General features: G+C 36.9%; 1 protein-coding gene across 4 annotated transcripts in view; it reads left to right on the top strand.

Moving 5' to 3' along the window:
* Nucleotides 1-18,143, top strand: part of MBD5 (methyl-CpG binding domain protein 5) — a 397,266-nt gene that overhangs the window by 116,826 nt on the left and 262,297 nt on the right. The gene's annotated exons all lie outside the window — the stretch shown is intronic.

Here is an 18,143-nt window from a genome sequence, read left to right as displayed (position 1 = left end):
ACAAGGCAAGAGGAAGACATTATCCTAGCCTCCAAAACAGGAACCTAAAACACATTTTCTTATAGAAGCTGTGCTATCAATAGGATTAATTTGTCATGGTTTCCCCACAAAAGCTATTCATCCTTAATATAATTAAACAGCTGTGCACCTATGAAAATATAACTATACTCACCGTATTTCTTATATCAAATGAGCCTTTCTCTCAGGTGGATCTAGACTTAGTTTATGGAAACCTGTCATCTCCATGTTATCCTTCATTCTGAGCAAGATTTTTGAAGAATGGAAATTCCTTAAACTTGTTCCGTTTCCAAGCCACTCTGTATTCAGGGGACTTGTTAATAAAGTAATATTACGTTGTTACTTTAAAAAATTTTATGCTTTGATTAACAGTTATAAGAACACTTTCTCATATGTAATTTTGGAGGGGAGTGTAAAATAATAGAAAAAGAAAAAGAAAAACTTTGGGTTAGTATGCTGGGATTATTTTTTAAAAGATATAATATGTTCACTTCCCCCCTCCCTTTTCCACAGTTTGCTTAATTTTAGAAAGTGTTACTTTTCTTTTTTGTGGTTGTTGTTGTTTTTTGTTAATCCTTACCCAAGGATATTTTCTCCATTGATTTTCAGAGAGAGTGGGAGGGAAGGATAGAGACAGAGAGAAACACCAATGTGAGAAAGACACATCTATTGGTTGTGTCCTCCCCTCCCACACATGCCCCATCCTGTGTGGAGATTGAGCTTGCAATGGAGGTAGGAAGTATGGAATCGAACCCACAACCCTTGAGTCTGCTGGCTGATGCTCCAACCACTGAGCCAAACCGGTAGGGCCAGAAAGTATGACTTTTAGAAAAGAGCTCTATCTTTGATATTGGTGACTTGTTGTAAATTTAAAAATAATTACAGTAATTTAGAGGTATTTCACATTAATGGAGTTGTTAAGAATAGTCAAGACATTGTTCTTAATAGTTAGCCATATACAAGCATCTTTTCTCAATTATTAGAAAAAAGATTTGAAATATGTTCATTTTGAGAGTTGGTGCAATGCTAATAATACCTCCCACAAGTATTATTTATGTGGAGGTATAATGTTGTAGCACTCAAGTGAAAAGCTCTGCAAGTTGCAAAAACACTATGTCAATAATATTTTGAAATTATTTGTGAAAAGGACATCTGAAAGGAAATGAGGAGTTCTGGATCCTAGCCCTTTTATCACTGACTATAACCTTTAGCAAGTCAACCTTTTAGCTCTGTCTTCTCTTCTTGACAATTAAGACAAGGTCTGAGGGATTGCCCATCCTTCCAACTGTGAATTTCTAATATTCTTGTTATTAAAATTTGAGATGAAAAGAAATTAGTCATACTGTACATAGAATGAATGTTGTACTAAGAGTTATTAATAGTATAATTTTACACTGCAAACTGGTCTTTAAAAATATAAAAAATTCAATTGTATTCTTTGTTTCTAAGTGTTTTCTGATTTATGTGCTATTTTTTTTACCAGACTTATTCATTTTGAGAAAGAAAATATTTTATAGGTGAATATCTTACCCTTCTCATTTTATGCTACCTCTCCTTCATTTCCCAATCCCAAAATACCCTCCCCATGAGTACACACTTTAAAAGTAAGTCTAGCACAGGCCGATGTGGCTCAGTTGGTTAGAACATTGTCCCATGCCCCTGCACCAAAAGGTTGCCATTTTGATGGTCAGGGCACATGCCTGAGTTGCAGCCTCCATCCCTGGTAGGGGGCATGCAGGAGGCAGCCAATCAATGTTCGGATGTCACATTTTTGTTTCTCCTTCTCTTTCCTTCTCCCTTCCTCTCTCTCTAAAAATCAATTTTTTAAAAAAAAGTAAGTCTGAAGGTTGCAGGTTCCATCCAGTTGATCACGTCGGGCACATGCAGGAATCAACTTATGAATACATGCATAAATAAGTGGAACTGTGGGCCAGTCTCTCTCTCTCTCTCTCTCTCTCTCTCTCTCTCTCTCTCTTTCTCTCTCTTCTCTCCCTCCCTCCCTCTTTTCCTTCCTGCTTCCCTCCCTCCATCTTTCCCTTCCTGCCTCCCTTCCTCTTTCCCTTCCTCTCTCTCTCTCAAATCAATAAATAAAAAATTTACTAAACCAAGTCTGACAATCACAGAGCCACAGAGTAGTAGCAGAGGCACCTTGACAAATTCTGGGGCACTACTTTCCACAGTAGAAATAGAACAATACATGGCAACTGTATTGTGAAAGTATAATCCAGTGGTAGTAAATATAGGTATAATTGTCCCAAATAGCTACATAGCACAGTTTAAGGGGAATTGTCATTTCTTCACTTTCACACACACACACTTGCTTTCCATCTTTTTTCTCTGTTCTCTGCAAAAAAATAATTACAACTACAAATATCAGTCTTGGTACAGATATATACTTAGCTTTTTTACTGACATGGTTAGCTTTAAAAAGATCATTACTCTTTCATCAACCCACATCGGAAGCATATGTGAACAAAGATGCCCCATCTGGCCACAGAGCCGTCTGATTTAGCTGTCCAGTTGTCTAATAAGCTCTAGTCTAGAATGAAACATTGAGCAGAATGAAGATCCAGAAATAATAATTTATCAGACTTGGCATCTCATTGACCAAAGCAGCTCTAGCATTATGGTGAGGCCAGAGCCTGGGCTGGAGCATTCCTGCTTGGCACCTATCAGCTGACGCCAGGAAACCTAAATGCTGTATGGATCACTCCAAAGGAAGGAGGCCAAAGATTCGAGTCAGGTGAACACCCACAGGAACCAGGAAAGACTTTAAAGCTAAGGAAAAATTCTAAACTGAACAAAAATATGTTTTCTTAGGTCAGTGAGGTATGGTCTTTTTGGAGAAAGTATTTGAGGGTCCACCAAATGACTTTAATCTGTAGTTTGTGTGTGTGTGTGTGTGTGTGTGTGTGTGTGTGTGTTTATAGCATGACCTTTCAAGTTACAGTAGGCATGTAGCCATTTGCTAGGCAAACAGCCAGGCAGATGATTTAGGATGAAGCTTCACATCCCTTGCTCTGATGGGTGTTTGCCCTCACTATGGTTTGGGACATTATAGGAATCTGTGAGGAGTATTTCTTAAGAGTTAAATCATGGGCTGTTATTATTCCTGGGGCTTGTATATATTTCCTAGTGTCTTAATACGCTGCTTCTTTTTTTTTTTAGCATTTTGAATTGAGAAGTTACAAACTACCTTATTACTAGTAATGCTTAGCTATGGTTAGCATACTTTCAGCTTCCAGGTAAAACTGGTTTGCCAAAATTTCACCAACATTCAGGGCTAAATGTACTTTGCCAGGATGATCACTGTGTTGATTGGGGGTGCTTCACGGTTTTGCTAATGTAACAGATAATGTGGTACTCTATCTCTGTGCTCTCATAGCCCTGTACTATTTTGTGCACATCAACTTTCCGAAGGCCAGCAGCTGCATCTATGCCTTAGGACTGCCTTTGAGCTCCTGGAAGCACTGAGGGAAGACTTTAAGCAGTAACTGACAGGTGTCAGCTTACTTGGCCCTCACTTAGACAATTTGGAGACATGTTTCTTACAACATTTGCCAATGTCTCTCATGGGGTTAAGCTAGCTTCTGTGATAGCTAGCTTACTAATGTACCCTATATTAGCTGCCTGCCCTTCTCTTATCATCTTTCCCACTGCTCTGCCAGTTACTCTGAATCTCCTAAGTAAATTATGTGCACCTCACTCAGGGTCTGCTTCCTTGGAAACTCCACTAAGAGCTACCCCAAAGCCCCCAAAACATGGTAATCCTCCCTATTTAATTATGAAAAATTGTCTATAGTAAGTGGACATATATAAAGGTAATATATTTGCATTTGTATGGTACTGAAAATACTTAGTGTTATAAATCCCTCTCCCTTCTTTGTGCCCACAAGCTTAAAATTAGTAGTCATCAAATACTAGTAAAAATTAGCAAAGTTATGTAATTAAATGGATCTTACTTACATGATCAACCTTTTATTGACGTTCTAACCATAACTTTAAAATACTAAAATCAATATAAATAGTAAAGTCCTAATACAGGAAGTAAGGAAAAAATTCATTTTAACTTAAAAATTGAATATAATTATAACAAAAAATGTATTGAGACCTGTAATCTAAAATAAAACTAATACTCTTAAAATACTCAAATGTAAATGTTTAGGGCTACCTAAAAATGCTAAAGAATTGAAAACAAATAGTAAAGTAATAAGATTCTAAAACACTAGTATTCAGAGCACTCAATATATCAAATAAATGAATAAAATACTTGACAGCCACCTTGATACTAAAAGTAAAATGTCCAGGTCCATCCATGCTGGAACAAAGGGTAAAATTTTCCTCCTTTTTATGGCTGAGTAGTATTCCATTGTGTAAATGTACCATAGCTATTTTAACCACTTATCTACTGATGGACTCTTGACCTGCTTCTAAATCTTGGCTATTGTAACTAACATAAAAGCATAATATGCAAATCAACCGAATGACCGGACAGCAGAATGACTGTCCAGATGACCTTCGGGATGACCACATTATGACATGTACTGGTGCCAGGCCAGCCGAGGCGGGTGCAATGCGATTGGATTGGGGGCCCCATGATCGCCCCACAGAGGGAGGCTGCAATCAGTCGCCCCAAAGAGGGAGGCCCAGCAGGACAATCGATGGGGGATGTGGAGGGGGCTCCACAATCGCCCCGAAGAGGGAGGCCCAGGCTACCAGGGGGCCCCACGATCTATCGCCCCACAGAGGGAAGCCGAGGCCACTGGCCAGCGATGCTGTGGTGGGTGTGCAGGGCCGGCCAGCAATCACCCCACAGAGGGAGGCCCAGGCCAGCCAAGCGATCACACCCCATGCCTGTCGCCCACAGAGGGAGGTGACCAGTGGTGGGGGAGGGGGGAGCCCCGAGAGGCCCTGATCACCGGCCAGGCCTAGGGACCCTACCCAAGGAGTCCTGGATTGCGAGAAGGCACAGGCCGGGCTGAGGGTCACCCGCTGCCACCACCACCCCATCCCCCCACATCCCCCCCGTTCATGAATTTCGTGCACCGGGCCTCTAGTTGTAAATGACACTGCAATGAACATAGGGGTGCACATATTCTTTTGAATTAGTGGACCTGAAGAGTATTATGCTAAATGAAATGAGCCAGGCAGAGAAGGACAAGTACCGTATGGTTACACTCATATGTGGAATTTAATGAACAAATTAAACTAACAAGCAAAATAAAGACCGACTCAGAGAGAGAGCATATCTCTGTTGAAGGGGGCGGGGGGACCGAGAAAAAAATTAAAATGAGCCCTGGCTGGTTTGGCTCAGTGGATAGAGCGTCGGCCTGCGGACTGAGGGGTCCCGGGTTCGATTCCGGTCGAGGGCATGTACTTGGTTGCGAGCACATCCCCGGTGGTGGGTGTGCAGGAGGCAGCTGATTGATGTTTCTCTCTCATCAATGTTTCTGACTCTCTATCCCTCTCCCTTCCTCTCTGTAAAATATCAATGAAATATATTTTTTTTAAATTAAAATGAAAGGAAGAACTTCTGGACACAGACAACAGTGTGGTGATTGTGGGAGTTGTAGGGGGAGGTGGAAGAGGTTATAGGGGGGATAAATGGTGATAGAAAAAAATAAAGAGAATAAAATAAAAATGTAATAAAGTAAAAATGTAATAAAATGCTCAAATTAAAATATTAAAGAGCAATTTAAAAATACTGAGAGCATTAGACAGATGCCATTTTAATACACCAAGAACTGAATTTAAAAGGCTATCTCTCAAAGCCACAAATGGTCACAGAGCACTCAGAGGAGCCTCAGGGGTAAAAAGACCTAGGTCTAGTCCAAAGAAGATGGGGGTCAAGACAGTAGCTGAGTTTAACCTCCTTAGAACAAATACGCCCATTCTCTTGATCTGTAGGAAAAGTGCCAGGTAAGAGCTTGGTCACTCTGGAGAATTTGTTTTGGGGAGCACAGGCTGATACCGGTTGGCTTAAGGCCTGTTTGCAGACTGTCTTTAAAATCACTTACTCTGAAAGAAGAGGGAGAAATCAAACCATGTCAATGACCCCCAATTTCCTGCTGCATTTCCCACCCTTTTAGTAACATTTTGTAAAAGCCGATGGTAGATTTGTAAATAAGATAACAAAGAGTAACTCAGGAACTTTAGCTGTGATGAAGAACCAATGATAGCAGGACTTAAAGCCTTTGACAGTAGGCAGGCCACTCTCTTCTCCACAGGTCTAATCTGTCTCAGCCTGTATGTATTTCTGTGAGTTATTCAGTATCCTTCTTCCTTCTTTTGCTCAGTTTGACCAGTTTTGTTTATATCACAAGTTGAGAAACTACTGTGTATTTCTTCCCAATGTTTTGATTTTTATAAACATTTATATGTTTTATGATACAAATAACTCCAAAGACAATATAGCATAGTAATTAGGAACATAGGCCCTTGAGCTGGATTGCCTAGGTCTAAGGTTGGCTCTGCCACTTCCTAGCTAATGCCACCTCTCCTTTGCCTTGATCTCATTTGTAAAGTAGGCATGTTAAGAACATACTATTCCATAAGGTTGTTTAAAGACTAAATAACTTAAAAATAAAATTCTTAAATAGTGCCTAGCATATATGAATGCTTAATTTCTATGTGTGTGTATGTGTGTGTGTGTGTGTGTGTGTATGAGAACAGTAAATTACGGATAAAATGGGAATTTATAACATTGTTGACATACATAACTGCTTTTGTATGACTATTATGGGAGAAATGCATTCTAATTACCCGTCTACTGACTTCAAAAATGAATGTTTGAAACATGACCTATTTGTGAGTAAAGTACTGTCATTTTTGCTTATTTTTTCATGTAGTATTTACTATGCTTCCATGTGATAAAAAAAAAAATTGTATGTCATTTTGTGTAATCAGGTCTAATTGGTAGCTGTTAATAACTTCATTTTATGTTAACAGTGAGTGTCTCTGTAGTGAGACAACAGGACCTAGAAGAGGAAGAGTTGGCAAGAGAGAATTAGATGGTCTCACAGGGGAAAATTTTTATCATGTTGGTGAGGATATGAAACCCCTCTGGGACAGCCAGGCCGGAGTGACTCAGTTGGTTGAGCATTGTTTGCCTGTCTGATTCCAGGTCAGATCACATACCTGGGTTGCAGGTTTAATCCCCAGTCAGGAGGTTTATGGGGGGCTTTCTGACTCTCTCTCTTCCTCTTTCTAAGCATGTCCCCCAGTGAGGATTAAAACAAAACAAAACGAACAAAACCTTCTGGGAGCTCTAAATCTTCCAAAACATATGATCTATAAAACAGACAGGGAATGTGGCATCTTTAGACAGTTAAGGCTGAGAAAGGCCTGCTTTGTGGGAAGAGCTTGTTGTGGAAACAGTGTTTGTCAAATTGTGTTTCAGAAAGTATTTTAGAAAGTCCATAAGCCTCAGATTCAGATTTCTTCAATGTTTACACTGTTGTTAAGACTGCAGTTGTCATCTGTTAATCCCAGTTTCAAATGTTGTTTATAAAAAATGTGTTTTTTTATTACCTTTATAGTAAGTAAATGTTAAGTGTTATTAAGCTGACTGCATAAAATAAACCCATGCTGATAAAAACAAAACACTTCATTTTAAAAAAGGAAGTTGAAATTTCAGCCAAGTCCAGTGATTTACCCAAGTATCAGAGCAATCTGACTCAAAGCTTCCACTGCTATCCCTGTGTTAAACAGAGGAGAGGTTGGAAATACGTAACAATTGGTGTGGCCCAGGCACCAACCAATCTGACTGGATATCAGGTCTTGGAGGCCCCCTGTGCTGCCACATGGTATCTCATTAGTGGTTAGAACTCTTGGTGGGCCACAGGGTCCTAGAGAAGGGCCATGTGGAGAACCTGGGGCAGTGGCCATTTCCCAACAAGCATGGAGGTCTCACTCTTTAGTATTCTAACAACTGGTGTAGCCTCACTGTTCATTCTGACCAAACATTAGATATATCAAAATAGGTAATTATGATGTACCTAATGTTATAATTAGGTATATAACATTTTAAATACTGTGTTAATTTTCATTTTTATGTTTGGTTGGTTATTGGGTTTTTTTGGACACATTTTAATATTAGGCATAATTGAGACTTCCTCAAGATTTCTGCTAAACTATTATTACATAAACTAGAGGCCTGGTGCACGAAATTCATGCACCGGGGGTGGGGGTGTCCCTCAGCCCGGTCTGCACCCTCTTCAATCTGGGACCTCTCGGGGAATGTCCGACTGCCGGTTTAGGCCCACAGGGATAGGGCCTAAACCGGCAGTCGGACATCCCTCTCTCAATCCAGGACCACTGGCTCCTAACCACTCACCTGCCTGCCTGCCAAATGCCCCCAGTGGCCCTCCCTTGCCAGCCTGGTTGCGCCCCTGACTGCCCTCCCCTGCTGGCCTGGTCGCCCCCAATGGCCCTCTTCTGCCGGCCTGGTTACCCTCAATGCCTTCTCATGCAGGCCTGGTAGCCCCCAACTGCCCAACCCTGCCAGCCTGATCTCGCCTCTAGCTGCCTCTGCCTCGACCCATCTACCATGGCTTTGTCCGGAAGGAAGTCGGTTGTCCTGAAGATGGCCGGTTGACCTGGTCTAATTAGCATATTACCCTTTTATTAGCATAAATTATATAGGATAGGATTGTTTAAATGGGGGGGGGGGGAGCCTTTTTCAGCAAGAGGAGATGCTTTTGGCAGACAAAAATACATAACCCTATATATATCTGGACTAATAGCCAGCCATAGGCACTATACTGCCAAACCGGTTATTAAAAAATTGAACCGGTTTCTTACACCTTACACCAAATAGCTGTTACCCTTATAACCCCTCCTCAACGCCCACCTTAGGTTCTGCCTTTGCAGTTCACCCAGATTAGGTTCTGATTGGTCGGTTTCTATGCCAGTCAGCATCAAAAGCTCTGCCTCCTTGGCAGCCATTGACTCCTCGCAGTTCACCCAGATTTTGTTCTGATTGCTCGGTTTCCATGCCAGTCAGCATCAAAAGCTCTGCCTCCTAGGCAGCCATTGGCTCCTCGCAGTTCACCCAGATTTCGTTCTGATTGGTCAATTTCTATGCCAGTCAGCATCAAAAGCTCCGCCTCCTAGGCAGTCATTGGCTCTTCTGGGAAATCCAGAAAGGCCAGCTGACACCTGTCTCTCTCTCCGGGCCTGATCCACAGCCTCCGCGGCAGCTACTGATCACAGCTTGCTTCTCTCTCCGGGCCAATCTCCGGGCCTGATCCACAGCCTCAGCGGCAGCTGCAGATCAGGCCCTGCCTCTGTCGCTGTGCCTCCCTCACCCTGCCCAGCCGCCTGCCACCCCGCACACCCACCGGCCACCAGCCTTGCTGTGATAGGAGCCTGTGGGCCCCAGGGCAGGGACCGAGAAGTGCTCCATGTACTTCCTGGTGACCGTTTGGTCGTTTTGGTTGTTACAGCCATTGGCCTTTTATTATATAGATATCTGGTTCATTTTCAATTACTTTGATTGATTGATTGATTGATTGAATGATTGATCAGTTGATCAATTGCCAGTTAATATAGATTGCCTTTATTTTCAGTCAGCCATTTTGTAAAAATTATGAACTAGCAATAATTTGGTGGAGGAAACTCACACCTACATTCTTTGGCCAAAAAAATTAAGTAGTTGTAAATACCATAAAGGACTTTGTTGTTTTGTTTTTTTCCAAATATAAATTTGCTGTCATTTATAACTTTCCTCTTGATACATCTTCTCTCTGCACATCCAAGAAGAATAAAATAATGCTGAATTTTACCTAATAATCTTTATAATATATGTTTAAATTTACTAACAATCTAATTCTTAATTTCATAATACGGGAGCAACAGAAATAACTGATAGTATTTATTTCACTTTCACCTTTTCTGTGTTCTTTGAAATGTAGTATTATTTGAAATTCGTATTTTTAAGCATTGAATATATTGTGTTTTGGTTTGCATTGCATTAGTTCATGGAATTAAAAGAGTTAACTATATTAACTATAATTCTTTTATTTTGAACTGTATGTAATTATCAATATTTAGCCTCTTTTGATCAATAAAAATAATTTTACCTGATGCAATCCAATAGAGAGGCATGTATTGCTAACATATTGACTGCTTTAAGATAATTTGTTTTTATTATTTTTTATGAATGAATTGAATATTTCATTTTACTTATTGTTTCAATTGCTCTTAGTTGCAACCATCCAATCAATAGATATTTTTAAATATTTTATGTTTAATTTTTACTGACCATGAACCCATCTGCTAAGTTTTACTTCCACATACTGATTTACAGTTTATTGTACTGAGTTAAAGTTTGTATTATATATATTTGCATAAGGTGCATTTTATTATATCTGTACTAGTATCTGCAGTGGTATCTGCAGCTGTATTCTCAGTGCTATTGAGCCATCAGAAAAATCACAGCATTATAAATGCCAGCAATATAGGGAACCTTTAATATTTTATTAATATTGAGGAGCATTGGGACCTATATGTGGTATTAGGACTTATATGACTCATATAGAGCAAAATGTCCTATAATGTTTTGGTTTAAACATTTAAGTAGTTATTTTTCTACATAGTCATTTCATTTCACTGTAGACAGAGAAGATGGAGCAAATTTCTGGAAATATTTCAAATTTAAATGTGTAGCTTCGGATTTATCGCCTTTGAAAGATCTGAAATGATAATTCCATTTATTTCTTATGAACCTCAAAAACGAAACTTGACAGGTCAGTCTTCTAAACCTGAAAAATCTCTAATAAACAGGAATGACTCATAAGCTCTTTTTGGTTGCAGTCTCTCATATTCAGAGTTCACTTTTTCATCTTTCAGTTATCTCACCGAGCCAGTAATGATCTCGTCTTTGTTTACTCCTGGAAGTAATTTGTGTAATGCAGACATCTTTTTCTGTTTATAAGGATTTTAGTCTTATGTCAATGTGTTATTTTCTCTAACAAAACTACATTATTTGGCAGGTTGGCATAGAATTGCTGTTCTTGGTAGGATTTGAAATATTATTCTCTCTCAGTAAAAGATAGCTATTTCCAGACATTGTAAAATCAGGCATTACTGCTGGCTCACAGATTTCCTCACATAATACGGTTTCTTTTGCTGTTATGAGAGCCTGTACTAAAATTCTACAGAAAGTCTGGGCCTTGTGTTTCCCCCAAATGCTGCAGCTTTGATACTCTCGTCACATTACCCTCCTTCTCAGACATCACTAAGGAGGAAACTCCTATTCTTCTGTATGTTTATTTGCATTTTCTCTACTTGTCATTTTAATTCTTTCAATGTGTTGACATATGGGGATTTCTTCACCTTCTTGCACAGAGTTCTAACACCTCTCCCTGCTATCTTTTTGTTTTTGTTAGAAATTATGGTAGAATTTAAATGTTTATTTTACTGTTTTTTCTCCATTTTTTTCCTTTATAACTTTTTAAGTATTGTTCCAAAATGCAAGTACTTATTGCTTGTTTTTTTTTGTGTGTGTGTTTTTTTCAGTTATATCTCTTCCGTTAGCTTTGGATAATACTTTCAGGATTTATTTTCATTAAGAAGGACTCTACCTTTTGGAGGGTTTCTTTTATTTATTTATTTATTTATTTTTGTTTGAAAATTTGAAAAGTCACTTTGGCTGAAATATGCATTGTACAAAAAGATAATGTTTTACCTCATCAACGCCATAAATATTATAAGGAGGGTGTTTACATATTATAGAACATTTAAGTTACATGATTTTCTTTTGTTTTTATATAGAGGACATTTTTTTATAAAGACTTTTTTCGAGTTCTGATTCATTATTTTCTTCTTAAGTTCCTACAACATCTAATCATTTGTTTGGTTCACTACCACGGAATCACTTTTAGACCTATTATATTTGTTACTACCATGTAAATAAAGCATTATGGTTCATACTCTGGACCTGGTTTTTTGGTTGTTGTTTTTTTTTTAGCATTGACATAGTTTTATGATAACTTCATGAAATCTATCTTTATAATAGTGTTTTTCTTTGGGATACTAGTGTCTTTTATGTCAGATGCCCAAAAATTCTATTATAGCACCATTAAAATACTTTAGAATATGTGAAACTTCTTTAAGGCCTCCTAATTTTTGTTCTCTGTGTGTGCGCACATGCGCGCGCGCACACACACAGAAAGAAGCTCCCATTTTTTGTTGAGCTAAATTCCACTTATTTTGCAATTTTTTATTTGGTGGCATGAGTTTCATCATCAGTTCCAAGATTTTTGTTTTATTATTTATGTTGCCCCACCATCAATTTATAGTGTTTTGTGTTTGTTTCAACCTGGGAGTTAGTTAAATGTATTGTGTAATAAAATGCTGGTACAACTAATGCCTATTTTTTCCCATATTGCTTTATCAAATTAAATGTTAAATGTGTGTGAATTTCTGTTGTTTGCCTCCAAAATGGGGCATTACAACTTTTGTGTTTGATTTGTGAATGCTTTCTTTCAAAGCATTCTTCTCTTGTTTGCTCATAAAATGTCTTGTACTTCCTAATCATAGATTCATAAAATCATGGAGTTGGAAGGCACCTTCAAGGTTACCATGTTTCAGAGGGAATTTAAGCATACCTTCTGATGTTGAAATTCTTTCTTTGCCCAGTAATTCCATCTACACGTTTAGCATAATCCTGATCACTAGAATCAACGGTAGTTGTCATCATTGCTTTTCTTCTCTTCCCTTCTTTTTCCCCCTCACAACTTCTTAGTATTGAAAAATAGTTCATTTCTAGTATTCTGGAAATTTAAGCAATTGCTGTTGATGATGATAATAAGAAAAAGAGGAATATGATGTTTTAGAAAAGAAAATGGAGGTGATGTCAATGGTAGTGATATTTTTTAAGTAAGCCATGGAAAAGATAAAAGAGTATATACTGCTAGATATGTGTAGGATAGACAACTTAGTCAGGACTCAGAAAGGCAAGAGGCAAAACCTGAGAAGATATGAGGAAGATAACATCTATATCATCCTAGTCATAAACTTCTAACAATGCCATTATTTGAAGGAAGGAAGAGAGTAAAGTCACTCTTCCATTTATTATTTCCAAAGGTAAAATAGCTTTATAAAATATAATAATAGTAAATATAATAGTTTGCATATGTTTCTATGCACTGTCACAGAGGAAGTCCTTGAAAAGTTCTAGTGCATGGTAGCATAAGTGGAAATTATTTCTCTTAAAAAATGGTTTTATTGAATGTAAACCTATTCACATAATCCTTCATATTGACATGATTTCAGTCTTCCAATCCTGCTTTTTCTCTATAGCATACTCATTTTCTCAATCTTGAGTTCTCAATTCACAGTGGTTTTTCAAGGACCTTATTTTTGAGGTTGGTATAAACTATATAGAATAAAGTAATAAATTAACTGCTAGCCCATTTGCTGGGTTTCAACCCTAACAGCTTAACAAACCCAATTGGATAAGAAGACTCAGGTCAAATTTGTTATTGCCAGAATGTTAATATGCATGCTCTGGTACTATTTTTGACAAAATATTGTTCTTAATTCTTTGTCTTCAGAAAGGTCATCTCTTAAAGTGGTTGCTTATTAGTGTACCCCAAATCACTCACTGGTATTCTCCAAATAAAAGATGTAACTAAAATAATTGTCTATCAGAACCAAATGGATTACTTTTTCCAGCTGAAAAGATTCCCTGTCTACTTCAGATGGACATTTTTAGAGAATGCTGGTGGGGAGAAGAATGTGAAAGAAAGGATTGCTTCTTTTTCTTTCTCTAGTGAAAATATATGATTTATTAGTAATACCTTGAATAACTTGGTTATCATCAACTTCCATAGAGAGAACTTCAGGTGCTTTGGACTTTAAAATAGTTTTTTACTGAGCCAGATCATCTGGACAAATTCCAGGAGGACTAAAGACAAGGCTTAATTTGGTGGATAGGATTTAGAATTACCAATGGTTCTTTGTATTGAAAGTGACTTAGGCATATGCAATAAGAGACTTATGCTGTTTATCCCCAAAAATACAATATTGCATTAAAACCAAAAGTTTTACAAGGTCCACTAAAAGAGTAATCTGGAATAAACCTAATAATGGTCCTAATAGGTACTTAGCAATGGCTTGAATATGTCAGATTAAGATTATTGTTTGTGATAAAAAAAAAAAACAGTTGAGAAAAACAAATCTTGCATGGAGTGCATAATTGGAGCTCTGAAATGGAAGAAATTTGGAATTTTTAAAAAAGCAAATATAGGCTAAAATATTTTTAATTTTTTGAATATTTGTTTTCTGTTGACATAAAATACTGTATGGAGTTTTATTTTATATACTTTCTTACTATGATATGTTTCCATTAAGTCATATATGAAATTTGTGAATTAGAATTCTTTTTAAAAAGTCACCTATCAGATCAGAATGAATGGGTTCTCGAGGGCTATGAAATTACATACTGCTAATGCTATAAAAAGCAATCACCTATAAAAGTTTATGTTTAGATATAGTCCCCATAGCTCAGGGAAGTAGAAAGCATATTTTCTTCCCATAGAAACTGCCATATTTTAAAATTAGGAGTGCAGTAATTTTTTAAGAAAGCAGTTTTTCATTTTTTTAAAAAATTGAAATAAAAGGGTAAAACCATAAATTATATCCCAGTATTGAACCATACTTAAAGGATCTTAATTAGAACAGGCTTATAGAACATTATATTCAGAAACAAGACTGAGGCTTTTAGGGTAACCCTTAGTCTCACAGAGCCCTTATTATGTAAATTGCACAGAAATAATAGAAAATATGGAGAGCTAAATGGGGACTTAGAAATCATCTTTTTGTGAAGAAGAGAACTAGAAGTGGACCAACCTTAGAGTGGGAAACCTGGCAAACCTTGCAAAAGGTATAAAGCAGGAATTTATGTGAAGATATATTATGTAAGTCTTCCAGAGCTACTGTAGATTTTAGTTTAGTGGATGGGGCCTTCAAGAATTACTACAGTCAATTGTAGACTGCATGAGTTTGAAACCCAAGTCTGCCAGTTTTTAGCTGTAAAACCCTGAGCAAGTTAATCTCTCTTACCCTAAATTTTCTTATTTGTAAAATGTAGATTAAAATAGCACTTCTTAGGATTGTCGTGAGGATGAAAGTAATTAATGCTACTTAGAATTTAGCAATCAATAAATGTTCTTATTAGTGAATTTAAAAACAAGGAAGTCTTAGCAACTTAATGGGACAAATGTTGGAGGTATTTAGCAATGTCTATTATCTAGAAGCTTGTATTTTTTAATCATTAAAGGTAATATACATAAATTGAATTCTCTTGTAATGTGGAGTATTGTGTGATTGAGAGTTATTGGTTCTTATTAAAAATGTAGTTTTTCTAAGGAAACACTAAATCATGTTTCCTATAACTTCTGTATTAAGTATGTTAAAAGACCCCAATTTATGGAAAAAATGTTCATTCTTGTTAATTCAGTTGTTATTAATAATGGTAATTAATATACTGTTACTCTCAGTTAACCCAAATTTCCTGGATTATGAGCCGTTAAAAGAGTTAGCTATGGAAGTCCTCCGAAGAGATGGGAAAATTCATGCAGCAGAGGGAGACTACAGTTTTTAAATCATTCATAGTAATAGAGTATAATAAAAAGAAGAGCCGAGTTTCTCACCCAATCATTGTAAAATACTATACTCAATTACTAGGGAGACCAACAAATGAAATCATCACATATTTATTTAATGCTTTTACTCGAACTTGCTGGAAAATGATAATCTACTTGAAGGAATAAAACAGACATGCCAGATCCTAAATAATAACAAAAAAAAATAAGGGACCATAAGTGAGTACCTGATTAATTAGTAAAGTAATTTGCAATAATTAATATAGGAAATCAGAAGACAAAGAGAGCTTTTAGTGTCAGATGGATGGAAATTTCCTTCAAGGAGGAAGCAGTATCTGAGCCAGGTTTTGGTTGACCAAGAGGTAAGAGATAAACAGCGAAAGGCAGCTGGAGTCAGATAGTAGAAGATAGGAATCTTGCCAAAGGACACTGGGACTTCATTTCATAGCTGCAGACCAAAGAGGCAGATATACAGCCCACCATAGATTTTAGAGGTAGAATAGTTTCCTGTTTGTGAAGACATTTGGGAAGCCCATGGCTGTTTACCAGCTATTAAGCAGCACAGGCCCTGAGAGTGGAGGGGGAGAATCAACTGTAGTCATAAACTGAAGATTGATGCTAACTTAATAGAAAAAAACTGAAATCTTTAGCAGCATAAACTAGGGTGAAAGAAAATAAGTATAGTTATCTTTAAAGATTAAGTAGTAATTGAGATCACCATCCTTATTATGTGTAGCAGAGACTCAGATATTTACCTCTGTTTATTAGACATTTCTTTTTCAGAAAAAAATCTAAAGGGTATGTGTGTGTGAATATATTATTTTCCTTGTGAAGTATTTCTGGACCCATTTATAAGAATTTTCAAAACTAAAATGCTAACAGCCTATTCATTGTTATTTTTAGAGGTTATGTTAGTGTGTTCATGCTCTTGAGGGAAATGGTTTGTCACTTTTTCTTTTAAAAAACGTTGGCTTTGTATTATAACAGAGAAAATGATGCTAGAGAGCTTTTTCCCCCTATTAAGTTAGGGACAAAGATTTTTAATTCTGAGACATTGAGGGCATGTTTCTAGTTATATATGAGGTTCTAGGCTAAATTTTCATTTTGTAATATAACCTAAATTTGGTTGGTTGGTTTGTTGTTGTTGTTTGCCACAAGTATTTTATTGATTACCTGCAGAGTTTACTTAGGAGGATACCAAAGCTTACAAAACATGTAATCCATAAACATTATTCTAGCTTATCTGCATTGATTTATTGCTGAAGTTCTATTTATTGTATGTTTAAAGTTATTTCTTACCTAGTGAGTCTCAGGATTATCTTTTAATATTAGAAATGTAATTTTTGGACTAAAACTCAAAAAGTCTTTTTATAAATACTAATGAGGTCAATTAGGAGTCAGTGTTCATAAATACTTAGAGCACTATTTCATTGCGACTGTAGACCTTAGTCTTTAAAAATAGAGACACTGTGGCCTTAGTCTAGTTCTTCTGAATAAGGATCTCTGGGCATGTAATCTGGGAATTTACATTTTAAAGTAGTACCTTTGGTCCTTATAGTTTTGGATTCTCTGCAATTGCCATTTATGTCATGCTTGGATCCATGTAATCTAAGATATTACATAGTTGTTGAGATAGGTGTGTGTTTGTCATGGAAGCATTGAAGTCATTTTAAATATTTAGTAATCAGATTAGCAAGTATTTCAGTAGTTTTCATAGACCTAAGTAGACAGTATTGTTTTTACAGTTAGTGTTTTATTAATTAATCTATAGAAAGTAAGGCAAATAGCTGCAGTGAGATTATTTCTTACCTTAAGAACAAATCTATGTCCTTAATGCTTTTTAAAAATAGCTGGGCCCAGGCCCCACATCATACAAATTAATCAAAATACCTAAGGAATAGGCTGAATCTTGATATATTTTCAAGAGTTCCAAGTGTTTTAATGTGCAGCTGCAACTGAGCAACAGGGATTATACAAATGACCAAAAATAAGAATGATGTTGCTAATCCAAAAATTATTGATATTTGGCTTGGGAATCCATTGTACTCCAAACCACATACTAAAAGTATGACACTGTAGGATCCAAATCCTCTTTTCCCTAACTGCTTGTCTCTGACCCATTTAAAAAAAGCAAAGAAAATTAGAGTCAAATTTTTTTAGCAAAGAACATTTTATTCTGGCTAATTTTAGTTCCATTTTAGAGGCAATTTCCCTTTAAGATCTCTGCTAAGCTTCACTAGGTTGAGTAAAGTACTGATTGGGCAGTTTAATTGATAAGGAATAAACTTTTGACCTTTTCGTGGGGACAGATATATTTAATCAGTTGATTTTTATGATTTTTGGCATTTATAACCAACTCAAATGTAATCAAGAATTATTTTTCATTATCTATTTTGAACAAGGAAAATATTTTCTAGAGTGCGGCTATGTTCATGTAGGACATCAGAATCAATATGTTTAAAATTATATTTTAAAAAATGTTCGTAGGAACTAGGCAGCCAGATAAATTTAGTA

Source organism: Myotis yumanensis, unplaced genomic scaffold, assembly GCF_028538775.1.
Source record: "Myotis yumanensis isolate MYYU_CA2020_CCGP unplaced genomic scaffold, mMyoYum1.0.hap1 SCAF_8, whole genome shotgun sequence".
NCBI lineage: Eukaryota > Metazoa > Chordata > Mammalia > Chiroptera > Vespertilionidae > Myotis > Myotis yumanensis.
The sequence above is the reverse complement of the archived record's forward strand: the minus strand, read 5'-3'. Positions and strand labels throughout refer to the sequence as shown.